Source organism: Saccostrea cucullata, unplaced genomic scaffold (assembly GCF_032062105.1).
Source record: "Saccostrea cucullata isolate Sc308-1 unplaced genomic scaffold, CSIRO_AGI_Scuc_v1 ctg999, whole genome shotgun sequence".
NCBI classification, from domain to species: domain Eukaryota; kingdom Metazoa; phylum Mollusca; class Bivalvia; order Ostreida; family Ostreidae; genus Saccostrea; species Saccostrea cuccullata.
The window spans coordinates 409,418-431,626 of record NW_026933174.1 but is presented as its reverse complement, the minus strand read 5'-3'; the positions used below and the strand labels follow the sequence as shown (position 1 = coordinate 431,626).

The 22,209-nt window shown below is 33.0% G+C and overlaps 1 pseudogene; it reads left to right on the top strand.

Moving 5' to 3' along the window:
- The first annotated feature begins 623 nt into the window (after window positions 1–623).
- On the top strand, window positions 624–21,447 carry LOC134237458 (uncharacterized; annotated as a pseudogene).
- The last annotated feature ends 762 nt before the right edge of the window (window positions 21,448–22,209 follow it).

Below are 22,209 nucleotides of genomic sequence, written 5' to 3'. Positions count from 1 at the left end.
AAATAGCAGGCAAGCAAACTTCTCAAATTTTTCTTTGAAAACAGTAGGAAGATCTAATTTTAAAGACCTTTGATCTGGAACTATTTTTTGAAAAATATATTTAGAACACTATCAAACATACATGAATTAAAAATGCAAAGCGATTATAAAATTTTATTTTCGCAAAGTTTGATTGGTATATTCATAAAATAAATCTTTGAAGAAAAAAATCGTAAAATTATATATGTACGAGGGTTGTCCCAAAATTCCGTAGACAGGTGTTGTTTTGTAGGAACCCTACGTCATGCATTAATGAAACTTCGTATATTGATGAAACCAATAATATCGAATAAATTTATGGACAAATGTGAAGTAACTACACAAATTATTTTAATTTAAAAGACATATTTCATTGTCTGGTGTAGGAAGGCGGCGCAATACCCAAAAGTTGCAATTTAAATTTGGTATATCATATTCAAAATCCTATGGAAAAGTAATTACAACCACGTATTTTTTAATGGAAATGATAATTCTTAATACTGTTTTATTAACTATATTTCCTCAAATTTTGGTGTTTATGCTTTGATAAATACGAATTTTATAACATTTTATAAACATTGAGTTGACATCCGACTTTTTGCAAAATGGCGGCTGCGTTGTCACAGGCGGCGCAGTGGACTATGATCAAGTGTTTTGATCCTGAATTCACTCTGACAGAAATCTTACCAGTCAAAAATGTTTGGTAGACTAGGAAACTTTTTCTCGTCCTTAGTATTTAAAATGACTAAAACGGGTTCTCTGTGTGTACATATGTGAATAACAGTAACTTAAATAAAAGACAGGACTAAGAAATCGGCAAGAGTTTCATTGTGCAACTCAATTACAGAAACAGATGAAAAGCCCATAGATATATAGCGTTTTCAAATTATAATTATTTCGTACCTGTACATCCATATACTTTGTTTACATATTTTAAAAATTGATCATATCATAGTAATGAAGATATTTCAAATTTATGATTGTAACAATTTCGTTTAATTTAAGAATTTGATTCTGGTAATTGAAATATTTTCGCCAAAAATTTGACCCGTTGACATTTGTATTTTTTGACGTTGCAGATTGCTCCGGGTGTTAGAGAACGATACCACTTTAAATATTATTACTCGAAAAGTTTTCAAATAAACATGATAAAACTTCGTAATTTATCTGCCAAGAATACGCTTAATCCACCCTGAAAATTTTACAAAGATACATTAATTTCTTTGAAAGATATGAGCTCAGTCTACGAAATTTTGGGACAACCCTCGTACACATGTATGGAACTATGTAAAAAGAATATTTATAGGTTTCGTCGGGGATCACATTATGGTAATTCAGGAGCAGCTGTAGATCCTCTTTGTTTACCAAGGGATCCAGAGTGGGGAATGTACGTGGATGGATCTGAATATAATAGGGCTTATGTGTATGGAGCAGAGTATGAAACATATAACTTCATTAAAGGCCACTTTACATCACTTATTCAGCATGACGTCCCTTGTGCTGTTTGTCTTGTTAAAAATAGATCCGTGATAAAAATATTTCCAGGTTAGTAAACTGAATGTATTTTGCAAGTAAATTGAAATGCTGCGCTCAGTTTCTTCAAAATTTAAATACGGACACTGTATCTTGTTTTATTTAGGATTTTTTTAAATTCAAGCTAGGAACACCTGCTTTGAAGGCTGGACACTCGAGTACCATGGTTACCTAATGGCTGGGCGCCATGATCATGCGGCTGGAACAACATATAAGTGTGTGGACGAGAATCCAGACACATTACGTGGCGGCCAAGCTAATAAAGATGGCTACCTATTTCATTTTGTAGAAGGCCGATGTGGTTCATTAAAATGTCCACCATACGTTGAGGGAAGAGAACTAGTGTGTGCAGTCTGCTCTAAAATGTAACAAATTAAAACTATTTTTACAAAGTGTATGCAAAACTTTTTTTAAAATTGAAATTGCGACTCATTTGAATGAAAAATCAAGATGACGAACAATATTAATGCTCAAGGTCAATTTAAACAATGCAATCGGGACTGGAGCATACCCTGAACTTTAAAAACTTCAGATATGAGATCAGGTACCATTGAAGAGTGGACATCCCACGCCGATCAGTTAAAATCCCTGTTTGCTCATTATCATCAATGGGAAATAAGGACATACGAGAAAAATTGTCCCCCAAAAAGCCTGGAAAAAATTCTGTCGATCAGCAATTGACTAATGAAACATATATATATATATATATATATATATATATATATATATATATATATATATATATATATATATATATATATAAAACATATATATATATATATATATATATATATATATATATATATATATATATATATATATATATATATATATATATATATATATATATATATATATATATATAACGCACTGTTTTCAAGATCAATAGGCTATTAAACAATACAAAATTGGAGGGGATCAAACACGGACCTCCAAAACATCAGAGGTGGGATTAGGCACCATGGAAGATTGAGCATCCCCTCCCGACCAATCATATCCAAAGTGTGTCCCTTGTCATGATCAGGAAATAAGAGGGGAATTCGTACACAATTCAGTGTATAAATAATGGAATAACAATTAGTATTAAAAAGGTCAGTCAGCATTTTACTCAACGATAAATTGTATTTGCTGACAGGTTATTGTATCGACCATAGAACATGATGACTTAAAACGAAGATGCTGATATTCTTTTTTCATCAACTTGTTTGTCAATAATTTACCTCCTGTGAGAAACTGCATACGTAGAGCATGCTCTTGCGTATCGAATCAACTAGATATATAAACTTGGTATGAAGATGATGGTGGTACATGTATATTGCTGCATAAGTAAGAGAAGTTGACGATTGTAAAGTTTAAGTCTTCTTAAGGGTTAAGGGACAAGGGTATTAGCGTCTTGTCCTATAGAATGTCATCGTCATCAACCTCTGTGTCATATTCTTCCAATACAAATGCATTGGTTGTTATGTCCAGTTTACTTTTTACTCTTAAAACATTGGGGAAATTATTGAGGCGATGTACTTCAAACATTATATTTAATACAAATTGCAGACATTGTAGATGAAATCTGAATTTTATATACCTCTTTTTCCTTCATGTTGTCGAAGGAGACATCCGACAGAACTATTAGTTTCTATTTGTTGCTTTGAATTCCAAACTTTTAAAACTAGCATTTTCTATCAAAGCAATGTGATTAAATAAAATTGATAGCGTTTGTATCTTTTCGAATTCTGGAGGATCTTTTTTCTTATGGGGAACTTACAAACAACGCAATTTATGAGGCTTTCGGAGCAAATTTGCTCTAATCAATCAATATCTACTGAAATGTTACCATTCTTGTTGAAAATTTTAGCAATAGCCTTTTTCAGAAACAGTTTGAGGAAACTTTACAAATACATCGCAGTAAGTGATAAATGAAGGATATGGAGATAACGAACAGTATTCAATATCAAAGTCCATAAAACAATATAAAATAAGAGCAGAGCAAACACGGACCCCCGAAACATCAGAGGTGGGATCAGGTGCCATGGAGGAGTGAGCATCCCCTGCCGACCGGTCACACCCGCCGTGTGCTCCTTGTCATGATCAGGAAATAACGGAAAAATGTCGAGGTAAGTAAATTTACGAGTTCCATTTTTATTGAAGAAGCAGCTGTCAATGATATCAAAAAGCCTGGATTTTAATTTGTCGTGGGGTATTATTGTATATAAAGTTGAAAAGTAGTAAGTTTTTAAGCTGTTGATTTTTCTTTAGTCTTGTGATTTCAAATTGTCCAAAAGTTCTTTAGAATTCTTTAGTATCCACATCTGATTCACACCACTTCTTGAATATATAGTTGCACAGTACTCTTGAATTTTTTCCTTCACTACTCTCAATATCTTAGTGACGAGTAACAAAAGAGGTTTGGTTGAACAATTACTAAAAATCTGCAATGTATCTTTGTTTGTAAGGATTCTTACGAGTATGAAGTTTTGGAATCTAATAAAAGGACTGGTCAAACTCTTTTTGGATTATAATGAATTGTCTTTCTTAAAAAATCAACAACTTATAAGTCAGCCTTGCATTAAAAGTGCTTTTCCTGGTCCTTTATAATCAATTTGACCATCTGCCCAAAATAGTCAGTGAATATATCAAAACTGTCTTTTCTTTGTTCATACAAACATGTATTTCTACCTGAGATGTAATGTATAAAACAAACTTTTGGATGCTTGTTTCGAAAATGATTTGGGGGATCTGGCAGATCACCGAGTAGAAAAATCACCCCTTCATCAACATCATTCCCTTGATACAAGAAATTGTCTAAAGATATGCCATCTAATGCCATTTTGGATTTGTAAAAAAAAAACAGCTTTAATGACAAGTTGCCCTGCTTAAAGTAAAGTTTGAAATATTTCCGTTTCTTGTTTAAAAATCAACATATTAAGTGTCAATTCCTTGCACAACTGATGTCTTCCAGGCCCAAACTTCTTCATCTGTTTTATCAAACGTATCATAAATTGCATTGTGGAAGGTATTGTAACCTTCGGTTATTCCATTTGAAATTTTTGCAAATGGTTTTCTGTAAGGGTACACACGTCCATCACAGATTCCAATGAAATGTAAGGAGTAAAGCTAAGAAAGGTTATTTTGATAAGATTTTTAAAAAATGGCCATTTAGTGTCTTCTAATGTAAGTTGTTTGCGTGGTATATGGCATTGCGTTAAAATATATTTCCATGTTAATATTGATGCTGTTAGTGTTTGTTTGACACAAAATAATAATGTCTATCACTTGGCTCTGGCCTGTTTTTCCCTTTAGACACTAAGTAAGGAATCTATTGATTGTACTTCTTGTGGTCAATACAAACTACACTTTCGTAAGCAATCAAGCCCTCTAGTAAAATATGTATTTTGGCCATAGACTTAATATTTAATATTACTGACCTTTGTTCGGTAAGAAAGGAAACTTCTGCTATTTATATCCAACATCTTGCTCTTAGACTAGTAAGCTTTATGCAATTTATTCAACTAAGCTACATTTTTCATTGTAGCCATCTTATGTCCTTTCTTTTAACCTATTATCCTTAAATAACTTATCTGGCTCTTCATTTGAAACGAAACAGATTAGGGTATATTCATAGCATTCAATTTGAAACCATACGAAGAGTTATCCCGACACCTATATCATAAATTGAATAATATTAGAAAAAAGAGGACATGATCATACAAATCATTTTTTCTTCGTCGAATATGAATAAAACTCCGATATCAAAAGCTGGTTTTCTTAATTTTTCATTGAAAATGACAGTTTTTCATCTTGTTTACCTATAAATTATGACCCGAAACACCTTATTTGACCAACCTTAAGTTATGGATTTTTTTACTTTTAATACATCTGTAGGCACCTTTCATTTACTAGATCTTGACCTTAACAGATAAATAGCATTTACCATTGAAAGGTCAAATTTGACAGTAAACAAGAAAATGAGAGTCACATTTATGTACCCTTACAATATGGCTACTTAACTCTTTGTGATACATGTAGTTGGTTTTGTACACACATAGTGCATGGGAATTCCATAGTAATAACAGTTATTTTTTATTCTCAAACCTCATATGCTATGTTTGCTTGTTTTGTTTTGTAATTTTTGGTAGGGATTCATTTTTCTCTTAAGGTAGGATTCTTCTCTGGTTTCTGACTAGATGGAATATTCAAAGTATATTTGTTGATATGTCTTATATATTTAGACGTTATCAAGGAATAACTGTCTTATTTTTCAATTTCATGAAGTGATCAATCGATTGGCTTGCGTGATAATTTGCATAAACGCCGAAGGCGTTTATGCATAAAATTATCACGCAAGCCACTCGATTGATCATCTTCATGGAATTGAAAAATCTGACAGTTATTCCTTATATTTACATGCTTTGATTCCGCCAATCCACGTGCCCCAAGCCCTGCTTCTGTCTAGCTGTTTGTTCCGCCCTGCACGTGGTTTTTTTTTTGGAACCGCGCCAATACATTGATGGGGAAATAAAGTACATTTACAATCTGCAATTTTATCTCGGACAAAGACATTGGAAATGTAAATATGAGATTAAAAAGACCATATTTTTCTTTCCTCATTACAATTATACAACTTTAAATAGAAATGGTAAACTGCGTTTGAAAACCAGCAGGGACTATATTTTTGGCGGAATGGTGGCGTATGAAAATATCTTCTTTTCTGCCTCTCAAAATTATTATAGAACATTGAATTAAGTTATAATTTTTACGTAATCAAAGACTAGACGAAATTTTCAAATATAAGATAAATTAATAAAAAGGGACTAAAGTTTCAAAATATATTAAATAAATAAGATTTTTCTCATATACTAGAACTATGTTGGCTTTTAAATGCTTCAAAAATTTAAGAAAAGTAGAGGAAATTCGGATTGGCAAATATCCATTTTATTTAGATTATCCATGTCGATTTGGTAATATCATCTTATAGGCCCTGTATAGTAGTATCTTTTTATGCAAAAAAAAAAACATTCAATTTTTTGAATTACATGTAGGGATCGCGTGATTGGAAACAGTAATTTTTTATTCTTAATGTCCAGGAAAAAGGTAATGACCCTGACCTGACCTTGCCTCTTATATTAAACGGTCAAATTTAATCTCACTGATACCATCACTTAGTGATATTGTCTTCTTGATTCTGTGAAAATTTCCTTAATTTTTAAATAAAAGAAATGTGAGAAGAATCCTACCTTAATATTTAAAAGTTTGGAATTGCGAACAATCTCTTAAAATACATAAAATCTATTAAAAATAAAAAGAGTTTTTGAAAACGTTAATTCAAGTTGATTGGTATTAACATGAACTCTTTGTTTACTTGATTCATCCGGTCAACGAATGAATAATTATTGTGCTTAAGGACTTTTACGAGTTTCACGGACTTTAACAGTTGACAGCTTACTTTTACACTTGAACAATATACGGAAGCTCTTTTACGATAAAATATTTAGCTCAACATTTGATTCAAACGATATAACGGGTTATTTCAAAGCGTAAATCAGTTGTACTTAAAGAAAACGACAACCACCCTTCTCTCAACTCCGAGTCTTCACATTTTAGTGCCCCTAACAACATAAGGGGCACCATCTATGACCACTGGAAAAGTGTTCTTATCTATTATCAATTCCGTACCTCCATACATAATGCAAGTTTAAATGTCAAGTTAAGGGTCAACTGTGAAAATCAGTGCTTTTCGAAAAAGTCCAATATGGTAATATTTTAAAAATATATTTGCATAGAATGTTCTTGAAATAATATCATTATTACAGCATGTACGTTACAGTGTATGTAAAACGAACTTGAAAATCAGTTTACTCTGCACACAAAAACACATCCAAGTTAGTCATGTTTTTTTTCTGCTGACCACTGCCTTTGTAACGATGAAATTGCTGATGCTGCAGCAAAAAGTTAAGTCAGCTATATAAATTTTGGAGCGGAGCAAGCACAGACGTTAAAGGCCATAGAGGTGGGGCCATGTGCCATGGATCAATGAAATCAATAAATATCCAAGAGTCATATAAGTTTTCTGTGGTATACCCCCATTGAGAATGTATTCTCTTCAGTTATCTGTCATATTTATAACATAAAGAAAAAAATTAAAAGTAGCAAATATAACCGAGTGTTACCAATTCAACAAATTCTTAAAGCGGCAATACGGCTGCAAATCATGTGCTTTTTCATTTACATTTACCCAATATATCATCCAGGAATAAGGTAAAAAAATGAAGAAAGCATTTGAGAAAAATAAATTTTCCCTAGCTCCTCAAACAAAATTAACGTAATTAGAATTTGACGGAAAATCAAGGGTCGTACAACTTTGATCCGTTTACTTGTACCACGTGAATTCTAAAATGGCACGTGCATACAATGTAGGGTTTACAATCATAATGGAATATTAAGTAAAAGCAATTCTCAGAATCAAAATATCTTAACTCTCCGGTAAATTAATAATTGTTAACATATAAGTTTGCATTCAGACGAATTTAACATGATTAAGTACAAATGTTGACGTTTTGTGTATTGGGGTGCAGGAAAGGAAAATCACCAAATTATTAGTCATCGCCGTAAAATGTCAAACTTAATATCTTTCTGCAGTTCCAATACAATTTGCACTTCAAATGACAATATATTTTATAAGGCATCAGTGCATTTTAACGTTGAGTTTACACTGATTTTTTTTTTCTTTGAAAGCCATGGAGATACGAGAAATGATAGCATGTATCAACAAACCTGTAGGGTAGAACCTTCGCGAACCCCACGTGGATGTCGCCGAAATCCCGTTTCTTCTTCATCCAATGATAATATTAATCTCGCAACTAAATTTTTGTCAGGAAAGTTGCTTTTTAATTTCAAGCCCTATTTTTTGTTTTGTTTTTCGTTTTGGTCGACTTTGTCATTGTAGCAGGCCTACCTGGCTTCCCTCTCTTACCATGCTGTTTTGTTTATGAAAACTAGACGCATGCGTGTATAGCATGGAATGTGGAACCTCGAACACGTTGCGATGTATATATTTATGGGCCATAAATGATTATCAATTTTAATGAAATAATCAGAATTATTTACTTATGAAATTTATAATTTTCTGAAAATGTATACATTTATGAGTATGAAAAAAATTTCCAAATCCAATAGAAAAATTTTAGCAAGTCTGTTTCTGAAGAGATGCGCCGTATTGCCACTTTAAATAAACATAGCTATTTTGACATAAAAAAAGATTTGTATTTTTTTCTTGTGCACGAGGTAATTTTATGTTATGACTGATTGCAAGAAATTCGGAAATGATTGCATACGTTGCTACAATATGATTTAGACTTTCAAGTGAAATCGTGGGAAATTCTAGATATGAAGTAAATTAGGAGTTTTGAGGGGTTTTCCAAATTAGAGAGAGTCTATTTATCGAATCTAAATCAGAGATATTGATGATTCTGATAAGAATATATAGGATACATTTTATTTTTCTCTTTTTCTGATTTTTTGATCAGATTTCAACGTGTAACTTTATCGACTTTGCATAAGTATTGAGTTTCATTTTAATTTTTTCTTTTTCGTGTATCACTGTAATGTTGATAACAGGTGTTCATCAAACTTACACCATTTGATACACAATATAGATTTATTATTTATATACATATATACATGTAAAATGACAAAAAAAAATTCTTTCATTGAGAAAGGAACTAGTGATAACAAAGGTATGCTTTAGAAAAAAAGATTCCAAAATATTCTTTTATCAAACTTTAGATCATTTTCAACTAAAGGAATTCTTGCATGTTATGAACGTTCAATAACATGTTGATTTGGATATTATTTTATTTCCCATAATTTAGATGATGGCGCTACATGTATGTCTTGTCCTGATTTTTATTCTCCGCACGACGCATGGAGATGAGACACAGACCGCAAGTTATAAAGACGTTTTACAGGCCGTTTACTTGACGGGGCAACTTTCAAATCAGGTAGAATCTTTAAGACAGGAATTCAAAAGCTTCACCGAAGTCATTGAGGAATCGATGAAAAAGTTCAAGGAGGCAGTTAACGCTAGCATACAGGAAGGAGGTATAACTTAATGTCTAATACATTTCATTCTATGTTTTAACATGTTTAAGGAACCTGTAGTTTTTCTTCATTAAAACAACAACATAGAAACTCTAATACCATGTGTTACTCAGTTTGACTTCAGAGTGCATGCCAATTTTTGGAATATTAACTCAATAGTTTTTTTTAATTGGTACTATTATTACAGATGTCAATCTCTCTCTCTGAAAAAGTTGTGAAATTCAGTTGTAAGTTTTCTTGGTTTAAAGTATCTTAAAAATTATCTTGTCCCCAGAATGTCCCTATCTGGTTTGCCTGCATGCCTGCAGATCTGTAATCTTGTCCAAAACTTTCGAGTTGATGTCGGTTATACCTTTCCCCAGATGTTTTTCCCATTTGACAAATCCTTTAATTGGCCTCCTCCAAAATTGACTTCTTGACACGATACATTAACACTAATCAAACTTTTGAACTGTTGGTGGTAGGGCTTTTATACTTACAATTCATGTGTATTTATTGTGATAAGACATTTCAAAAGGTATAAATCATTTTGACCTATTGAACTCGACCTTAGAGTTTGACCCAATTTAACCTTAGCGATTACTTTTTAACAGTTGTATTAGGGTTTTGCTTCTGTGCCTTTTGACCTTGTAGTTTGACTCCCTTTTAAATAAACTTTTTGTCATAACCTTTGAACAGTTTGAACTAGGGTTTTCATAGTTAGCACATGCATTAGGCCTTTCAACTAATTTTTCAAGTTACACATATGGTAAAAAACAAATAGAAAATTTAATATCATGTTTTATGTGTGCGCACTTTTGCGCTTCTTATATGAACATATACATTTTTATAAGTAAATACAACGATTAATTATCTTATTTGTGTTACTAAGCACGAAGAAGAACGACCGAATATAAAACTTAAATTAGGTTAGAACTAAGAAGGGTGGGGTGGAGGTGGACTTCACTTTTATTTTAATCAAAAATTTTACGTACAAGTATATGTAATTAAACGATGCCAGTATTATAAAGTAAATAATTTTTACATTAGTGCTAAATTTTCTCTGGATTCTACTGACAGCAAAGAAACACTTTGGAAATGCTAAAAACTGACTTGTTTATTTACAGTTCGATATACAAGTACCTCGGACCAGCTTTGACCAAGTCTCATCAACGAGTTGGTGATCATTACAGCGAACCCTAGCGGCAGTTGAAATGCCTACGTGCATTACTTGTGACTAGACGATCCTCTGGATTACAAAAATATTGACTTTTTGACCTTGACATTTGACATCCCCCTAAGAAATCCAATTCATACATTTAATTGCCATACGTTGGTATCAGTGTTTCTCGCACACATTTTTGTAGGTATTGTAAACAGGGACATTATATATACAAGATGGGGAAAGAAGTTGTGTCCTTCACACGCAAATCTTCTCTATTCAGGTAAAAAGATTTTATTTAATAAGAAAATACCTGCTTTGTAAAGTATGTTCGTTAAAAAAATCCTTCATCTAAACCTTAAAAAACAATAACAGAAAATTTAAAAAAGATTATCATATAATATTTTTGAAATTTTAATAGGATACGTAGGAGGATCACTTCACAAACATTCAGGAGCAGCTGTAGATCCTCTTTGTTTACCGAGGAATCCAGAATGGGGGTTGTACAAAGATGGAAGTGAAGGAATTAAGGCTTATTTATATGGAGCAGAGTATGAAACAAGTACCTTTACAAGTCACTTTACTTCCGTGCATGATCATGATGTACCGTGTGCTGTGTGTCTTGTTCAAAACAGATCAATCGTTCAAATGTTTCCAGGTGAGAAATTAGTAAATATAGAAGTTAACGAAACTTTTCTATTTTACATTAAACTATTATATTAACTGTGATTTAAATCTACTAGTAACAGGAAAGATTATGCGATAGTAAGTTGTCGTGCCATCTAATATTCTTTCTAGCTGTCTGTCTGTTTGTTTGCAAACACTTTTTCAACATGCTACACCTCCTACAATTTTGGTCTGATTAAAAAAAAATATTAGTACATAGACCGACTATACTTTTAAAAACTTTTGAAATGCTACTCCTTCTACAGCTTTTTTCTGCTTTCAATATAATAAACATGGCTTACAATTAAAGTATGTTATTCTGAATCATTTGGATCATTTTTTTTCAATTTATTGCTTTGCAAAGTTTCGGATTCAGTTGGTACTTTGTGTTCCAAAGCATTAGAGCCATAGTCTCGACAGAAACTCCTTTCTTATAAATTCATTTTGCAGTAGAGCTATAGTCTCGACTGAAATTTCTGGTTTAATTCACAAGTCAGAAAGTGTTAGATAGTTCAGTTTTAAGCATGATAAGAACCTGTTTAACCGTAAATATAGATTAGTAAGAAATCGGTATTAATTACGGGCAAACTAGGTTTTTTTCTTGAACATTAAGTATTTGGTTTTCATATTACTAGCAAACATGGGACATTCATTACATTTCAAATCCTAAATCTATGTTTTAACTTAGTTATTTGAAAAAAAATTATTTCAGAATATTTTGATTCGGGATAACAAGGGTATATAAACTTTAACATTATATATACAGGTAGGATACATTTTGTATGTATTATTCATGCATAATCGTTCATACAGACAAAAGAAAAATGTATAACGGTGCTGCTTTTATAATTTGAGGGGAAATTTGGAACCATTTTAGTTTCGGTGTTGATTATATGCACTTACTGTATTTTGACATTACTAGAATTTTCTAGAATATTTTTGACATAATTCTTCTTTTTGATCTTGAAGTTTGACGTTGATAACAAGTTTGTTACGATACATTATTGTTCATCTCAGCACGTCCCTATCCGTGAAAGCACAAGAGCATATAAATTTTTTTCTGCATATTTCTGCCCAGTACTTTGTCCGTCCCTCCGTCGGTTTTGCTGGATGTCTATCAGTCTGTTCTACTTGACCAAATTTTCTGCATTTTTTCTTATCGCTATAAGATATTGAATTAATATTTATTGTGTTAAATAAAAAAATAGTTTTGATAATAAATTATAATACATGTATACTGAGTACCTCTCTTGAATTATCTAGTATTGTATTTACTGTTATTTCAATAACAGCGTGTCGCTTTGTTAGATCAAGCGTCCAAATAAATTACATGTTGTTCACCACATTTTGCATTGATTGGATAAATAATTTTAATGAAATGAATAATACTTTGCATATAAAACAGAGAATCCAAGCTTACACTTATAAAAACAACGAGGGGTGATCAAAAAGTTCGCGAACTAATTGAATAACTTCCATAAAAGAAACAATATTTGGTTTCAGTGTTGATTATATTTAAAATTAGTCCTATTCAATTTTAATGCACAGTTGCCACTGTTCTGCTCATGCGCGAATCACGTGATATAGGCGGTCACGTGACGCACACCGTAGCATTCTGTCACAAAATCTGAAAGATTTTTCTGATTTTTATATTTTTCTCCATGTAAGTTAATTTTTATAACAAGATCAGTTCATTTGTCAAAAATGGTCAAATTTCGGCAACAGAATTGGTGAATAAGAATAGCCTTTCCAAAAATAAGCAGGGCGACGATGAAAACCCAAATTTTCTGTCTCGGGAGAGACTTTTATTCAAGGTGGATAGAGAATGGGTGCCTCCTTCTAATCATATCTGATATGTTTAAAATCTAAAGTAAACGATATCTTAGGTATTTAATAATTATATAATTGTTAAAATATTCAACTATTTTTCAAAGTGTAAATTGAACGTCTATGATAGCTAATTGTTTAATTAAAAACACATCTCTTTTCAAATATGCTTTCACTGGACAACATAACAAGTGTCATTTTTAACCATCTGCCTTCCCTCAATAAAACGATCAATCCAACCATTGATTGAATTTATAGGAAGCAATTTGTCTTATTTAACTGTGTACAAATTCTTATACGCTACTTCATATGGATTTCAAAGATATACCATAAATTTTACAGTCGTTTGTTGAACAAGTACGACTAAGACAACCATTTTTCGTCACAAATGGCCTATGTAGTGACGTCATTTTCACATTGTGACGTCACGAACAAGGAGCAAAACTTAATTCAGCATATGCTATTTATAGAACTTGTGTATGGCTATGTGTGTACCAAATTTTTTTTTCTAATCTGAATTCTGGTGTTGTAGATACAGAGATAGTTCGCGAACTTTTTGATCACCCCACGTATAGTGTTAACCAATCACATTGAAATATTGCATACAAAGACGGCATTTGTAATAGGCAACAACACATGTTCAGTCATAGTTTGCTTCTCTATTCAAAGGCAAAGATGTATTCTTTTCATTGAAATCAAACATCCAATTATAGGAAATATTGTTATCAGCATGTTAATCTTTTACACACTCCATTTAACACAGCGACACGCTGTTATTGTAATGATAGTAGTGTGAGTATTCATTTTCTGAAAGAATGGCAAAATGCTTTGAGTTAATTTATTGTCTTTCACAGAATGCGTGTTTTAATTTCAAAAGCTATGCATATTTTAGCAAATTTTAATATCATTATTACATGTATTATATGTAATATTTTGTTTCAGCAAGGAAAACATGCGACGAAGGCTGGGCACTCGAGAACCAGGGCTATTTAATGGTGGGATATCATGGTGAACCAGCGGGTTCTACATACACATGTGTAGACAAGCATCCAGACACCCTACAAGGCGGTCATTCTAATCAAAATGGCTACCTATTTTATTTCGTAGAAAGTCGATGTGGTTCGTTGAAATGTCCACCGTATGTTGAGGGAAGAGAAATAGTTTGTGCTGTCTGTTCCAAAGAATAGGGAATAAAAATATTGATATAATTTTGTGTGCTCTGTTTCTGTACTAAAACAACAGGAAGGCATTCAGAACCCATTTTCTTTTTACAGAATACTAGTATATAAAATTTTTGTGACAAGATAGCGGTATTTTCTGTTTTGTATAATCAATTTTGAACGGGGCGACAGTTGGCTGAGTTACTATTGTTCTCCTTTTAACCGTAGTTACATGTATATGTTTGAATAAGTAATGCTATATTAAAAGGAGATTAATAGACAAACATACGCTCATGGTTAAAAAGTGACAAAAACTGCTTCTTCTTAAACTTGCACCGTTCACGGAAGCTTAGTCGGTAGAGCGCTCGCTCCGTAATCGGGAGGTCGTGAGTTCAAATCTCGACCGCGACTGACCTAAGTCGATAAAAATGGGTATCAACTGTTCCTTCGCCATGCACTCGGCACTTTGAAGTGAAAGATGCGGGTACTTCGGATGAGACCTTAAAAACCGAGGCCCTCTGTCAGTGGCAGGCGTTGGTACGATAAAGTTCCCTCACTGCTCAATGGCCCTGAGTGCCGAGTAAAGGTCAAAATTTGAAGCCCTTCACCAGCATACAGTGACTTCTCCATATGAGTGAAAAATTCTCGGGAGGGACAGTATACAATCAATCTTAAACTCGCTTTCTCTGTTGTAAGAAATGGCTGTGACATGTAGAATATTATAATTTACCACGTGATATCTTTCCGCAGGTAATTTTGTGAATACAAAATTCCGTCACGTGACTTTTTGATAGCATATTTTGTCATAACTAGGACACAGTGCTCGAACACGTTAAATAGTCAGCCATCAATTTAAGATATTCCTTACGTACATGCATTGGCTCATACGTTTTTTTAAAATGTTTGTAAATAATGTACTTCTGCCATACAGAATAAATAGCAAGATGAAAAATAGAGATCTCGTATTTTTAAACACATGTCATTGTTATTTATCCGAGCTTAGTTTAGATCCATTCTTGCGATTTTAGCTCCACCTCTCAAACATACATAATGTTCAACCAAGGGCAGGTATAAGTGTAAATTCTCTGTATTTGGACAAATGTAAGGACAGTCTAAAATTATTTTTAGCACTTAAATTAGGTGTCAAATTGACATATTTCTGTAGTAAATATATAAAAGTGAAATTAAGTTCAGATATAAAAGCAACAAAAGCGATCGAAAAAGACCCAAAACACAGCGTTAAATGCAGTCATCTTTTGAAAGTTTACATTTAAAAATAAGAAGGTCTATTTGCACACTGAGAAGAATCCCGATCTACATGTAACAACATCGATTTAAGGTATACCATCCCTATAGTCCTCTCTATAAATTTCAATTTTTCAGTTAAAATTTGGATTTGACGAATTGCCATATACAAATTTTAATTAAAAGATTTAAAGCCTTAAAATAATTGAGTGGCAGATTAGCGTCTTTTTGATGTTATTAAGCCTAAAGATACTTTAGCAATATCAAACAATGGTGTTAAAACCAATTAGCTTGGATTACCAGAAATCACAGTTGTTATAATTAAATGAATATTAAAGTCCTTGATTAAAAAAAATAAGGAAAATAATTTAAAAGAACAATATCTAGAAAGATTCATTTTAAAAACATGAGAACTTAGCTTAATTTCAGAACTAGGAAAATCTCATAACAGTAAAATTTCATCGTGATAATCTTTTCACTGCAAATATTTCAATTTTGTATATGACAATACCATACTGTGAAAATAACAAAGCTATATATATTTCAATGAAACTTTTCAGTTTTGAAGTCCAATCTCCCATCATCGATTTTACTCAAATCACTTGACTCCACATTGATATCTACTGCACGATATATACAAGTTTGAAATTGAAATCTGCTATTCCAGTAAAAAAAATAGATGCTTCTCAAGGTAGATACCATCTCATAAAAGGCACAGACTGAAAAAAGAAGTCAATTGTTTCGGCTATTAATCACTTATTGTGCATAAATAACGCACATATTGAAGAGTGAACTTCTGCGACCACACAGCGTATATTAGGTCAGTTGGGGTGTAACAAATTTGCAACTTGCGGTATTCGCTTATATGTAAAATTACCAATGGAATTTGAAATTTAAACAATAAATGCTTTCTTTGTTTGTTATTACTGGAATTAACGGAAACAGCTGTTGCAGAAAAAAATACATAACCCGTGTAAGCGGGTTACGTAAATTTTTTCTGCAATAGCTGCGACCGTTAATTCCAGTAATAACAAACAAAGAAAGACATTTTATTTTTACATTTATATCTTTTTAAATAATCATTTAAAGAAGGATTAAAAAGTTGAATTATTGTATTAATGATGCGAACGTCTTTATACGTTTCATTGATGGAACAGCCACTGATCAAGAAATCTGTACAGGCGACATGCCTAATGTAGTTTATGCAATGATCAACGCAATGGGTTTTCTAAAGAAATAAAGGAGAAAATATTCAGTGGATGTAAATATATGGATATTAAATGTGCGGTAAGGTAAAACAAAGTATTGAAGGTATTGAAATATCGGCACACTCTACGGAATAAAAGGACTGTAATACAATCCTCCCCGAATAAGATATTGTGACATTAAATACAATAAGAATCTTAATGATATGTTCTCTTCCTAGCTAACTGATTTAATAATCTGTATAACAGATGCACAAATGGACTTTTACGAGGAGCGCTGACTTTTACAGTTGACGCTTACTTCTACACTAGGGCTATGTACGGTTTTTAAACAAAAATAACGGGTTATTTCACTGCATATATATAAGTTGTCCTTGAAGAAAACGACAACCACCCTACCCTCAACTCCCGGTCTTCACATGTTAGTGCCCGTAACACCATACCTATGACCACTACAAAGGTTTTCTTATGCAATATCAATTCTGTACTTGCGCACATGATACAAGTTTAAATGTCCAAGTAAACCGTCAACTGTAGAAGTCAGCGCTTCTCGTAAAAGTCCAATAGGCTCCTGGTGATAGCGGTCTTCATCTCATTGAAAATCTGTTTTTAAAAAAAAATCGTTTATATCACACTACCGAATTGGAACACTACATTAGTGTTGAGTCAAGTGATTTGAGGTACGGTACATGGCTGATGGAAGCCACTTTCTTTGAAAGCAAGCACTGACCTTGAAAACCTCAGAGGGGGGATCAGGTACCATAGAAGATCAATGAAATCAAGAAAGACACCTGAGTCACATAAGAGTTTGATGTAGCATAACTTCGTTAAGAGGATTTTATCGCCCCCCCCCCGCCCCCCCCGCTTGAAAAGGGAGAGAGTATATAGTAATCGTTATGTCCGTCCGTCCGTCCGTCTATACTTCGTCTGTCTGTACGTCCGACCGTCTATCTGTTACGCTTTGGGGTACCCATCTCTTATCCGAAACTCCTCTTTACCACTGCGAGAAGGTTAATAAAACTTTCACAGAATCTTTATTACATATTGCCATTGTGCACCTTCTATTTTACTTTATGATCCGACACTGGACTTTGTCATTATACCGGTAACCATATGGGAGGCGGGGAGCATCATTTAGTGAGCTCATTGCTCACAGCACCTCTAGTTTCCTTCAGTTATCGATTATACTCATAGCAATATGAAAAAATCAAAACAAATATAATTGAGTGTTATCAACTGAACACAGTGCATTATTATAAATATTCAAGGAATGACTCTAATTCTTGCCCAAATTATTCGAGTATAACCTGGTTTGGGTCAATTCAGGCTTTCCTTTACCGAAAATATTGCCTTCCTGCAAATATTTCCTGCAATACTGCAGCAGACATTGCTGAAAGCTTCCTGCAAGCATTCAAATCATGAAATGTTTCATGAGAACTTGCTGCGAACATTAAGTTGGCGTGTATGTTTCTTGCAATGTTCCTGCGAATTTGCTGTAATGTTTGCCACAAGATCGCAGCTAGCGGCAATGATCATCTGCGAACAAGAAAATTGTCTTCTTGCGAATGATTTTCTTTGCTGCAAGCTTGCAGCAGACTTGCTTCAGACTTGCAGCAAACATATCAGTTTGGTTAGGGTTATAATCTGCGAAGGGTTTTTAGTTAACACATTTAATTTCTTATACTTAAAAGGTATACTGGCCTATAGTTTGTGATACATGTATCGGAAATTTTTAGATAAGTAAATTAGGAGTTTTGTGGGGTTTTCCCAGTTGGGAAGCGTCTGTTTATCGAATCAAAATAGGAGATATCGATGACTCTGATAAGAATTAATATGATATATCTTATTTTTCTCATTTTCGTGTTTAATGGACGTTGAGATTAAATACTGTTCGTTATCTCCATATCCTTCTTTCGAAAGATGTACGGATCGGATAAGGGTTGTTACATTTTAATTATATTTTTTTCGTGTATATACTGTAAGATTAATACCAGATGTTCATCATTTCAAATATAAATATAAGCAGGAAAATTAGTATTTTTTCTGTGAAGGGATTCAATATTTCGAAGGTAGAGTCTAAAAACAATTATTTAAAAATATTTTAGACATCTTTTTTCAGTAACAAAAAAATATGAACGAACATTGATTACCATGTCGATGCATATATTTTTTGATTCGTGTTTTTTTTTTTTTTCGCAGATGATGAAACTTTATCATATATTTTATTTTCTTCTTCACTTGTTCAAAGCGGAAGTGAATGCAAGCATACAGGAAAGAGGTATGACTCTACTATTATATTGACAATACTTATTATATTTTCATGCCACGTATTTGAGAGAAAAAATAAAATTTCTCGTTTGTAGAAATTGGAAACAGGGAGGTTGTATATACAAGATGGGGAAAGAGTATGTGTCCTTCACACGCAAAATTAGTCTATTCAGGTAAAAAATAAAATCATTTTTTTCGAAGAAAAAAATATGGCACTAAATTTGACATCAGACAAAGATGGAACTATTTTTAACAAATGCAAAAGCAAATAAAAATTTATACAGCAAAGAACGTTTAAGGAAGCTCTAAACACTACAAACTAAAGAGTTCTAATTCTAGGGTAGTTTTACAATCGGCAATCCTCGCCTGACTTTGCTACGGTCAATTCCAACTAAGGTTTGTGCGAGGTATGAGCCACCCGAGGAGCTCCGAGTGGTAGTGTCTTTCCTGATATACTTTATTTGCACAACTTCATATATATTTTTCTCAATGTCAAAAAAATCATAAATTTTCGAGTGGGGGAGGGTTCTTTTTGTTGTTTTTGAGGTATGAAGAGAGCCACGAATTCATGTCCACCACGAAATGTAAAATGTTACATACAAAACTACTCATTAATTCTTCGTCCAATAATTCAAATCCCCTCGAACCAAGGTTTTTTGCTCAAACCACGAAAATTTGACCCCACGATAATATGTGATTTTACAGTAGCCTAAATATGCACACCTTCATATATATTTTTCTCAAAGTCTAAAAAGCATTTACCCCAGTATTTAGAGTTTCCTTAAGACATAAGATATTAATGTTTAATACGATCATCAAATGCAGATTTGCTCCTTTTATAGGGTATACCGCAGGAGGTCATTATACACATCCAGGAGCGGCTGTAGATCCTCTTTGCTTACCGACGGATCCAGAGTGGGGGATCTATAAGGATGGTTTTGATGGGCATAAGGGTCTTGTTTATGGAACAGAGTATGAAACAGCAAGCTTTAAGGAAAACATATATTTCAATGCATTGCATGATCATGATGTCCCATGTGCTGTGTGTCTTGCTCAAAACAAATCCGTTTTAAAGATGTTTCCAGGTGAGAAAACCTTTTACAAGTACCCAGGTAGTAAATTTCATATAAATAGTAGGTACATTAATATTCTTGGAAAATTCATAGTTTAATTTTAGCAGCATTTGACGTGCATTTAGGACATTAAGAGATTAAAGTCGCATTGCAGCAAAACAGGTTTTGGTATGTTAGCTGCATAGCCAACAGGCCTTTTAACATGATTTTGATTTTCATATACCAGAACGAGAAACTTCAATGGACAAGTTGCAAAAAGGTACACTATGCATTTCTGTACTAAAGAAATTAATTACCGTTCGTTTCAAAGCTCATTACGTGTAAATTTTGTCCTTTCACTCACTCACTGATGAAAGAAATCTTTTGTCATTTTTGCTGGTTAGAGCTCCTTGAACTTATGAATTGTTGATCATAGAATATGCATATATAAATCTTATTGGAATTCCTTTCTATTTGTTATACATGTAGTGTTGATTGAATTTGATTGCACTTATTTATTGGCTACCACCTTTGCAAGGTTGGTCTTCTCTAATTTAATATACAATTATATTAAAAAAACAACTTAATTTTATTTCCGAAATTAAAAAAAGTTCACATTGGACTTGTTTTTCCATGATAGTTTTTCATTTGCAAAATTCCACCTTTGTTGCAGATTTCATGCTTAATGTGTTCAAATAGGGAAGATTAAGTTTACCAGTAATTGTATTCGTATTTACTTAATCTATATAATTACTAAACATTCCATAAGAGCTAATTTATGAATAAGAACGTAATATTCAGATCAGCTGGAATTAATCATTGTAATTCTGTGCTTCAAATTTTGAACGTGTAAAACAGCCTTTACACAAGGTCTTATAGTTTTACAACTTATTTTTTATCTTAAGTTTCTTAAATGTCTTTATTATTCCTATTAAAAGTAGTCTTGGCAATTATTCCAATACATGTTAATGAGATGAATGTGATATTTCATTTTAGCAAGAAAAAGCTGTTACGAAGGCTGGTCACTCGAGTACGAGGGTTATCTAATGGCGGGAAATTATCGTCACCCAGCGGGTAAAACATACACATGTGTAGACAAGAACTCAGAAACCATACACGGCGGCCATGCAAACTACGATGGTTACCTATTTTATTTTGTTGAAGCTGTATGTGGTTCATTGAAATGTCCACCATATGTTCAAGGGAGAGAGCTTACTTGTGCCGTTTGTTCAAAAATGTAAACAATAAAATATAATACAATATATAAGAATACAACTTTTTCATAATTAAAACCATAAAATGCTGTCTTATATTGTGAGTACGGGTATTATTGTCGCAGCTGTTGCAGAAAAAATACATAACTCGCGTAAGAGCTAGGCTACCTTTTTGTAGAAGCCTAGAGTGGTTTATGAAATGTCCACCATATGTTTAAGGGAGAGAAATAACTTGTGTCGTTTGTTCTAATATGAAAACAAATATGAATAAAATATATAATGCTATTAGGACATGAGGTATATTTCATGTAATTTGCTCTCGTAGATTGTTAGTCGAACTTGCTGGACTGTTTCGTGTATGTTTTAAATAAACTCGCAGCCATTTCTTGCATTTACTGTCATAGACGAGAGATTAGAGTTTAGAATCGGCATACCTTCTTTGAATAGTCACTATCTAAACTGTTATAATAACATTTTAGCTCGCCTAATTAAACGAAGGTATATGAAAGTTAATTAAATGCCCTTCGCGTCTGTGTCCCAGGATAAGTTTTTTGTAGTAGTTTTTTTTTTGTCCCCCGCTTGAAAAGTGGGGGATATTAATTTGGGTTTGTCCGTCCGTCTGTCCGTCCGTCCGTCCGTCCATCCGACTTTCTGTCTGTCTGTAACGCTTTCGTTTCCACACGATATCTCGAGAATCCTTTGAGCTTTTGCAATGAAATTTAGCATAGCAACTCCCTATGGACTAAAGAAGACCCCTATTGATTTGAGGTCAAAAGGTCAAAGGTCAAG